Source organism: Saccopteryx leptura, chromosome 2 (assembly GCF_036850995.1).
Source record: "Saccopteryx leptura isolate mSacLep1 chromosome 2, mSacLep1_pri_phased_curated, whole genome shotgun sequence".
Classification (NCBI taxonomy): domain Eukaryota; kingdom Metazoa; phylum Chordata; class Mammalia; order Chiroptera; family Emballonuridae; genus Saccopteryx; species Saccopteryx leptura.
Window position 1 is genome coordinate 102,254,201 of NC_089504.1, and position 10,430 is coordinate 102,264,630.

The 10,430-nt window shown below is 46.2% G+C and overlaps 1 pseudogene; it reads left to right on the forward strand.

Annotated features, from left to right (window-relative positions):
- The first annotated feature begins 1,226 nt into the window (after positions 1-1,226).
- Positions 1,227-2,315, forward strand: LOC136394772 (glyceraldehyde-3-phosphate dehydrogenase-like; annotated as a pseudogene).
- Positions 2,316-10,430: the final 8,115 nt, after the last annotated feature.

Below are 10,430 nucleotides of genomic sequence, written 5' to 3' on the forward strand. Positions count from 1 at the left end.
GCAAGAGAAGCATTCATTTGCTGTTTCACTTAGTTGTGCATTCATTGGTTGCTTCCTGTATGTTCCCTGACCAGGGATGGAACCCACACCTTGGACACTTTAAAAGGATAACACTCTGACTGAGCTAACTGGCCAGGACCAACAACCATATTTTAATAACATCGAATGTTCCCTTTCAAATGATGCAGAGTTCTATTTTGTTTCGTTTTGGCTGGGTTAATTTACAAATGAAATGTTTGGGGGTATCCTCTTGTGATTACCTCATATTATAAACAAAGAAAGGGAAATAAATTACTTCCATCAAAGTCTGTGCTAAGGCACAGCCTTCAGGTTTCCCAGGAGCGACTTGATGGGCGCCCCCCAGCAGTGATCCCATCCTCCCTCTGGGGCCCAGGTCTAGCCGGGGAGAGAGCCGCTGGAGCTTACAGGGCCCAGTTGGTCTGCCCCAATTATCACTCCCGAGGTCCGAGCCGCAGGACAGCATGACCTTCAGCGCAGATACCTCCCCCTCAACCTCCCTCCCTTCCAGGCCACATTGCTCAGTGCTCAGCCCAGGCCCCAGGCCCAGCGAGGCAGTGCCAGGGGATAGGGAGGAGGAGGGGAGTCTGAGAAGAACCCTGCAGGAGGCGCATTGGCCCCTCGGGGGCCTTTTCTTCACTGTTCCCCTGTCGTGTCACAACCGAAAAGCCTCGAGAAGTTCCTCAGCCTTCCCGCCGCTCAGCCTTTGAGAGAAAGGGGACAGGGTGGCAGCGTGCAGCCGTCAGCCACCCAGTTCAGCTCCAATTCCCTATCCTACCAGCTCTCCTCCCATTTCGTGCAACTGCAACAAGTAACGCCCTAGCTCCCGGAAGTCCTCAGTTCCCACCAGGGCCCCTGTCCTCGTGTTCACCCTCTCCAGCATGGCCACAGGCACGTCCTCCTCACCATAACCGATCACCTCCTCCCCCCTTTCCGTCCCTGGCCCACAAGTGCCGGGCGTGCACATTCAAAAGACCAGGCTGGTCCAAAAGAACAAGAGGGGCCTGGCTATTCAAGATTTTACTGGCGCACGTAGTTCCCGCTTCAGTGCCCTTGGGCTGAGACTGGGCGGGCAGGCTGGAGGCCCCAGCCCCGCCCGGTTTTTATAAATTGCGACTGCAGCTTCTTTGCCGCGGGCGCTCTCTGCTCCTCCTGTTTGGTAAATAGCCGCGTCTTCCTGCGCGCAATGCCAGGCACAACCCTGAGACACGATGGTGAAGGTCATAGTGAACGAATTTGTCCGTATTGAGCACCTGGTCACCAGGGCTGCTTTTAACTCTGGCAAAGTGGATATTGTTGCCATCAATGACCCCTTCGTTGACCTCAACTACATGGTCTATATGTTCCAGTATGATTCTACTCACGGCAAGTTCAAAGGCACAGTCAAGGGGAGAACGGGAAGCTTGTCATCAATGGAAAGTCCATCTCCATCTTCCAGGAGCGAGATCCCACCAACATCAAATGGGGTGATGCTGGTGCTGAATATGTTGTGGAGTCCACTGGTGTCTTTACTACCTTGGAGAAGGCTGGGGCTCATTTGAAGGGTGGAGCCAAGAGGGTCACATCTCTGCTCCTTCTGCGGATGCCCCCATGTTTGTGATGGGTGTGGACCAAGACAAGTATGACAATTCCCTTAAGATTGTCAGCAATGCCTCCTGCACCACTAACTGCTTGGTCCCCTGGCCAAGGTCATCCATGACAACTTTGGCATTGTGGAGGGACTCATGACCACAGTCCACGCCATCACTGCCACTCAGAAGACCATGGATGGCCCCTCTGGGAAGCTGTGGCGTGATGGCTGAGGGGCTGCTCAGAACTCATCCCTGCTTCTACTGGGGCTGCCAAGGCTGTGGGCAAGGTCATCCCTGAGCTGAATGGGAAGCTCACTGGCATGGCCTTCTGTGTCCCCACCCCCAATGTGTCAGTTGTGGATTGGACCTGCTGCCTGGAGAAAGCTGCCCAGTATGATGACATCAAGAAGGTAGTGAAGTAGGCATCAGAGGGCCCTCTTAAGGGTATCCTGGGCTACACTGAGGACCAGGTTGTCTCCTGTGACTTTAACAGTGGCACCCACTCCTCCACCTTTGATGCTGGGGCTGGCATTGCCCTCAATGACCACTTTGTCAAGCTCATTTTCTGGCATGACAATGAATTTGGCTACAGCAACAGGGTGGTGGACCTAATGGTCCACATGGCCTCCAAGGAGTAAGAGCTTCCTGGACCACCAGCCCCAGCAAGAGGAAGAGAAGCCCTCAGCTGCTGGGGAGTCCTTGCCCCAGATCCATCCCCCAACATACTGAGAACATGACTTGCACAGTTTCCATCCCAGACTCCCTGAAGAAGAGGAGGGGCTTAGAAATCCCTACTTTGTTGTGTACCATCAATGAAGTTCGAAAAAAAAAAAAAAAGTCTGTGCTGAGCTGAAAGACTTAAATATCAAAAGAAGTATCCTTGAGAAGACATGGGTTTAAGAGTAGGATGGGGAAATATCTTTGAGAGCTGCTTAGAGGACAAACTCGAAATGCTAGTATAATGCCTTCCTGATAGTCTCCTGTGGAGAATGCCATCTCAGTGGATGCCAGGAAATCTGGTTCTTGCTCCCTAGTACAGGAAGCTGGGAAATGCTGGCCTGTTCCCCATTAAAGAAAAAAAACCACACAGGCTCAAAAAGAGAGGGGGAAAGGTGCGGGCATACTCCAGAGAGAAAGCCATGTTGGGTTCTTTGTCTTATGGATTTTGTTTGTTTGTTTATTTATTTATTATTATTTTGGGGGGTTGATTTTTAGTTTTGTGTTAAGGGTTTTTTAAGGCATGGATTTTAAAGGATTTATTAGAGGAGAATCTCAATAATATTCATCAGCTTTCCAGGTGTGTCCTTTCAGGGTTGTGGTTGGTGCCAGGGCAGGGGGTCATTAGTGATTGCCGCTGGTCCTGAGGTCAGCCGTGGCGTTGCTCCACCTGGCCTTGCTGCTTCTCTGGGCCTGGAGCTGAAACACAACTGAGGCCTAGATATTATTGCTAGTTTTCCAAAACTTCGTCTTTGTGGTCAACAACTCGAGACTTTGTTCCTAAGATTATTTGATGTGGGCCAGAACCTTATTGTCCTGAGGACTTAATGCTTAAGGGAGTGGTTGTGCAAGGACTTGTATGGGAGTTAGATGAGGCTATTTTCTGCCCCTGTTGGTGGTCTACTGCGTGACTAGTGAAATGTCAGGGAACGGTCTGAACCGTATGACAAAAATATATTAGGGTAGGAAAGGTGAGGTTCTTATTTTTCCAGTTTTGCCTATTTTTAGGCACCCAGAGCTTTCTGGTCTGGTGACCTGTATCGGGCCTATTGTTCCTAGTCTGCACATGTCTGTCTAACTGCCTATTATATTTAAAGTTATCAATGTTGAGCATAATGCAGATAAACAATTTAATTCTACCTAGGTTTACTAGTCAAAATTATGTTACCTCTGTTATAGAATTTATCAGTAAGAAAAATAACTCCATATGATAAAATTTTCATAAGTAATCTAAACATATCTGAATGGAAAAGGGGTTCTGTAATAAATCTGACAAATTCAGTGACTGGAAGTGACCTCCAGGGTGATCTGATCATAACTTCCTAACTGGGCAGATCATGATGAGAAGTCATGACCCAGGCCTTAAGCAAGCCCTGGCCATTGTTCTTGTGCATCTAGATTAACACACATTTAAAATGTTAGTAGTCATTCTCTTTTTCAGATCCCTCTAAGGAAGTACCCATCCTCAAGGGAGAAAATAATCTTGTGAACTATTCTGTAATTTCCAGCTCTGCTTTCTCCCACCTTCATGTGGTCTGCCTTAGTTCCCTCCTTAACTCCAAATGTATTGTTGCAGGAGTCAAAGGAGGACAAATAATGCTCAGACAACTTGATAAAGGAAGTAGGATTTTAATAGCCGGCAGAGCAGCATGACCCCAAAAGAGGCAACAAAACACATGCTCTCCGAAGTTAGATTTTTCACATCTTATATACCTTTACAGCTTTAGCTTTAAAGCTAAATGACTGATTTCGATGACTTTTTTGTTTGCAGGCCTACATGACTTTGTGTCTCCAGGAGGGGAGGGGATAAGAGAGGAGGCCGGAGGTTCTGTCCTTGACTTATTCTTCTCTCAGGAGCTGTGAGTTCATTTCAAGGAACTGATAACAAGCAAGATCCACAGTTGAGGTTTGTTATTTTTCAGACTTTTCTGTCTGCCCTTGTTCCCTCAGTCCTGAACACTGAGGTCATGGGCTGGAGTGTAAGACCCAGACATTGCAGGCCCCCTCTCCTCTGCATTCTTCTGGTTTCTCCTCCTTCAGTATAAAAAGAACTGCAAAACTGTCATCTCTGGAGCATTTGAGATCTTGCTTTTTGGTATGTCATAAGTTTTGCTCAAATAAATGCTTATAAAAATTGTTTTTTAGCCTGACCTGTGGAGGCACATTGGATAAGGCAACCTGGAATGCTGAGGTTGCTGGCTCAAAACCCCAGGGTTACCTGGTCAAGGCACATACAAGAAGCTTCCTGCTTCTCTCCCCTGCCTTTCTCTCTCTCCTCTCTCTAAAGTCAATAAGTTAAAAAAATTTTAAATGTGTTTTACATGGACATATAATAGTTGAAAACAAGTAAATTAAATAGATATAAGTGAGATAAGAGATTTTGAGTGGACTCTTGACCCCAGAGGACCCATGCAATCCCCACAACCAACCTACAGTGACCTCATTCAACCCCGTAAGAACTCACAATTACCCTCCACACCAGCTCATCTAATCCCACAGGACCCTATACAGCCTTACATGACCCAACATAACCCCTCAAGACCCCATGTGACATCTGAATGACCCTACAGGGAGCTCCTCAGCCCTACAACAACCCTTCATGGCCCCACATGACCTCACTCAAGCCTACACCATCACACAGGACTCCATGCGCCCCATGCGATCCCACAGAGACCCCAAGTGACACAACATGACTCCACAATACCCCATACTATCCCAAACAACCAACCACTACCACTTCCACCCTTGAAACCTTGCTTTGTTTCTTGCCTCCCAGAGTCAGATTTAGGACTGAATTCTAAGTTTAAGGTGTTAAAGAACAAACCTTTAATCAAACCAATTTAAAGTTCTAACTGAACAATTCATGATCTGGTAGCATTTTATCTAGTAAATAGAAAAGCACTCTGAGGGTCTGTACGAACTGGGAAGTTTTTGTAGGCAAAAAGGGGTCAGACAAGAAAATTAAAAGAGAATTATTCCAGGGAAGGTCACCTTCCCCGCAGGGGAAGGCTTATCAGGCAGCTTACCCCTCTAGTCATGATCAAGAAATTCCAAATGATTGTTTTAAAGTTCTACTCCTATTAAGTCTTGGTAGGGCTTGGCAATAGTAACTCCATCTTGGGTCTGTTGTTTCTTTTTGACATTACTATGACCCCACAAGGCCTGGCACAACTCCACAACCACTCTACAATAACAGTATGAAACCCCACCCCACCCCACCCCACATATGATACTATACCACCCCACAATGATCCCATGTGACTTCCTGTGACCCTCATACAATCCCACAGCCACCCCTGTACCTTACCTCACCCCACAGAACCCCACAAGGTCCCATGCAACCCCACATGACCCCGCAACAGCCCCCAAAAGACTCCAGAAACAACACAATGACTCAGTGTGACTCCAAACCACATCACACTGTAAAATAAATAAATAAATAAGTAAGTAAATGTAGCCATTTTAAAAGGGAGCCATCCCAGAAGAACTGTTGCATGTGTTTTATGCCTCAGTTCTTTGGAATGTCAAAATAGGGCAAAATGCTTTGGACTTGGCCTAAGTTAATACTGTGTTCCAAAAAACCATTTGCAAGAATAACAAGAAAGCAGACATTATGATTACTGGACTGATAATTATCAAATTAAAAATTAGAGACATTGTTTAGAATTCACATCAGTTATGTTATCTGCACTTACAAAAATGCCTTTCTTCCACTGATATAATTGTTTCAGTTCCCTTTCTCATAAATACCTTTGTCTTGTAACCAGAACTTTCTTTTTTTTTTTTTAAAGAGACAGAGTCAGAGAGAGGGATAGATAGGGACAGACAGACAGGAATGGAGAGAGATGAGAAGCATCAATCATCAGTTTTTCGTTGTGACACCTTATTTGTTCATTGCTTGCTTTCTCATATGTGCCCTGACCATGGGCCTTCAGCAGACCGAGTAACCCCTTGCTCGAGCCAGCTAGCTTGAGTCCAAGCTGGTGAGCTTTTTTTTTTTTTTTTTTTTGCTCAAACCAGATGAGCCCGCGCTCAAGCTGGCGACCTCGGGATCTTTTTTTTTTTAGAGACAGAGAGAGAGTCAGAGAGAGGGACAGACAGACGGGAACGGAGAGAGATGAGAAGCATCAATCATCAGTTTTTTGTTGTGACACCCTAGTTGTTCACTGATTGCTTTCTCATATGTGCCTTGACCGTGGGCCTTCAGCAGACCAAGTAACCCCTTGCTTGAGCCAGCGACCTTGGGTCCAAGCTGGTAAGCTTTTTTTTTTGCTCAAACCAGATGAGCCCACGCTCAAGCTGGCAACCTTGGGGTCTCGAACCTGGGGCTTCCGCATCCCAGTCCGACGCTCTATCCACTGAGCCACCACCTGGTCAGGTGACCTCGGGTTCTTGAACCTGGGTCCTCCGCATCCCAGTCTGATGCTCTATCCACTGCGCCACCGCCTGGTCAGGCATAACCAGAAATTTATTTGGACTTTTGCTTTCTGAATAGCTATTCCTTTGATCTTAAATAAATTGTTGTTGTTTTTCACTTTGGACTTTTCTTTTTAGGTGCACAACAAACACCCAAGGACCTCGTTCACACTTAAACCCCCCTTTTTGTTTCCTACCTGCCAGAGTCACATTTAGGACCAAACTTCACGTTTGAGGAGACTGCCTGTACTTGTAGGAGATGGACAGGAGTGAAGCTTCTTGCAGGCAGGTGCAGAAATGAGGAAAGCCGGTATTATTATGACCCCTGGAGAAGGTGTGCTGGGGAACAGAAGGAGTTCTAGACAGGGTGGACACGAGTTTTAGGGGAAACTTCTTTTAGAATGGGAGAAACTCAAGCGTTGTTGTAGGAAAGTATGAATCAAAACAGAGACCAGATGACCAATAGAACGAGGCAATGGAAGGATGAGTCCAGAGCTGAAGTGCTCATCTGTTTGGATATTTGCTCTGGGCCAAGCCCTGTCTCAGGACCTACCCAGTGTCATTGGTCCTACTACCGCCCTCATCCTCATTTCTTCAAGAGCAGAGGTCAGGCCCAGACCCCTTAGAATGTGCAGCCCTGGGATTCAAGCCAGTCTTAGCCATGAACTGCTGCTCTGTTTCCTTTTCTGAAATAGGCTGTGAGGGTGTTATATATATATATATATTTTTCCCCCCCCCCCCCTGTATTTTTCTGAAGTTGGAAATGGGGAGGCAGTCAGACAGACTCCCGCATGCGCCCAACCAGGATCCACCCGGCATGCCCACCAGGGGGCGATGCTCTGCCTGCCCATCTGGGGCATTGCTCTGTTGCAACCAGGGCCATTCTAACGCTTGAGGCAGAGGCCATGGAGCCATCCTCAGCGCCCATGTCAACTTTGCTCCAATGGAGCCTTGGCTGTGGGAGGGGAAGAGAGAGACAGAGAGGAAGGAGAGGGGGAGGGGTGGAGAAGTAGATGGGTGCTTCTCCTGTGTGCTCTGGCTGGGAATGGAACCCGGGACTTCTGCACGCCAGGCCGATGCTCTACCACTGAGCCAGCTGGCCAGGGCCAAGGGTGTTTATATTTGATATGGCTGCGTTGAGCATCTGAACTTGGCAAGTCCAAACTGAGATGTGCTGTTAGCACAAAACACACAGTAACTTTTAAAGACTCAGCAGGAAAACTGAATATAAAATAGCTCAGTGATTTTTATATTTATTACATGGTCAAAACATAATATTTTTGAAATATTGGGTAAAATGAAATGCATTATTAAAATCAATATCACTTATTACTTTCACCTTTATAATGTGATTACTGTGAAATTTTAAATTATATATGTGACTTGTATTGTATTTTTCCCAGGTAGCACTGCTTCGACAGGAGCCCTGATGATGGGCATTAAAGCTGTGTGACAGAGCTGGGGTACCAGCAGAGGCCCTAGGATGGTGCTCTATATTTCCATGGTAACACATAGAGGGACAAAAAAGCTCCTGGATTTATTTATTTATTTATTTATTGTATTTTTCCGAAGCTGGAAACAGGGAGAGACAGTCAGACAGACTCCCGCATGCGCCCAACTGGGATCCAACCGGCACGCCCACCAGGGGGCGACACTCTGCCCACCAGGAGGCGATGCTCTGCCCCTCCCGGGCGTTGCTCTGTTACATCCAGAGCCATTCTAGCGCCTGAGGCAGAAGCCACAGAGCCATCCTCAGCGCCCGGGCCAACTTTGCTCCAATGGAGCCTCGGCTGCGGGAGGGGAAGAGAGAGACAGAGAGGAAGGAGAGGGGGAGGGGTGGAGAAGCAGATGGGCGCTTCTCCTGTGTGCCCTGGCCGGGAATCGAACCCGGGACTCCTGCACGCCAGGCCGACGCTCTACCACTGAGCCAATCGGCCAGGGCTTGCATTGTAGTTTTGATTTGCATTTCTCTAATGGCTAATAAAGATGAGCATCTTTTCATATATCTGTTGGCCATTTGTATTTCTTCCTGGGAGAAGTGTCTGTTCATGTCCTCTTCCCATTTTTTCATTGGATTGTTTGTTTGTTTGTTGTTGAGTTTATGAGTTCTTTGTATATTTTGGATATTAGGCCCACAACTGTGCTGTTGTTTGGAAATATCATCATCCATTTAGTTGGCTGTTTGTTTTGTTGTCAGTTTCTCTTGCTGTGCAAAAGCTTCTTAGTCTAATGTGGTCTCATTCATTTATCTTTGCCTTCACCTCTCTTGCCTTTGGAGTCAAATTCATAAAGTGCTCTTTATGGCCAAGGTCCATGAGTTTAGTACCTATATTTTCTTTTATGTAATTTATTGTTTCACATTTTATATTTAGGTCTTTGATCCATTTTGAATTAATTTTAGTACAAGGGGACAAACTGTAGTCCAGTTTCATTCTTTTGCATGTGGCTTTCCAGTTTTCCCAGCACCATTTATTGAAGAGGCTTTCTTTTCTCCATTGTGTATTGTTGCTGGCCTTGTGTTTGAGCACCACCCACAGGTTTAATGGCTCGGGCATACAGGTTGCGCTATCTCCTTCAAAGGTTTGATATGCCTTTTCTCCAGATTTCTTTCCCTAAGAGAATATACAGTGGTACCTTGAGATACGAGCAGACCAACATACGAATTTTTTAAAGATATGAGCTGTGACTCGGTCCATATTTTTGTTTGAGATCTGAGCAAAATTCCGAGATACGAGTCGTGATTTGGGAAGCTGCCGCTAGTTGGTGCGTTGGCGCAGGGGTCCAGTATCGGCAGCACAACACCAGCATCTTGTTCTTTCTCATGTGTTACCTACCCGCAGAATCAAGTCAAATCTCGTGCATTGTACTCGTTCTTGCATCATTTTTGCATTTTTTTACTAACTTTTTCTGTGTGCTATTAGGGGGCCTAAGAAAGTGAGTGTAAAGGACAGTGGTAAGAATAAGAAGAGAATGATGTTGGTAGAAGTTAAGCAAGAAATAATAGAAAAACATGAGCGAATGATGTACGAATGATTGAACTGGCAAGGCTGTACAACCACAATACATCTACAATTTGTACCATCCTTAAACAAAAGGATGCCATCAAAAGCACAAATCCAGTGAAAGGCACTACAATTCTGTCCCAATTAAGGACAAATATCCATGAAGAAATGGAGAAGTTTCTGCTGGTGTGGGTGAAAGAGAAAAAGCTGGCAAGAGATACAGTGACGGAGACTGTAATATGTGAAAAGGCACGTATTATTTATGGCAACTTGAAGAAGAAAGAACCATCAACCTCAAAAGAGGCAGCAGAAGATACGTTTAAGGCAAGTCACAGCTGGTTTGAAAATTTCAAGAAGAGATCTGGCATCCACTCGGTGGTGAGGCATGGTGAAGCTGTGAGTGCTGAGGTTAAGGCAGCTGAGGAGTATATCATTTTGGAAAAAAATGCCCCGGAGGACTTTCGTCACTGCAGAGGAGAAGAAGCTGCCGGGCCATAAACCCATGAAGGACCGTCTGACCCTTGCATTGTGTGCAAATGCTAGCAGTGACTGTAAAGTAATGCCACTGCTAGTGTATCATTCCGAAAATCCTCGAGCCTTTAAGACCCAGAAGAATCTTAAAGAAAACTGCTGGTTATGTGGCGCGCCAATGCTAGGGCATGGGTTATGCAGCAGGGTTTTTTTTTTTTTTTTTTTTTTCATTTTT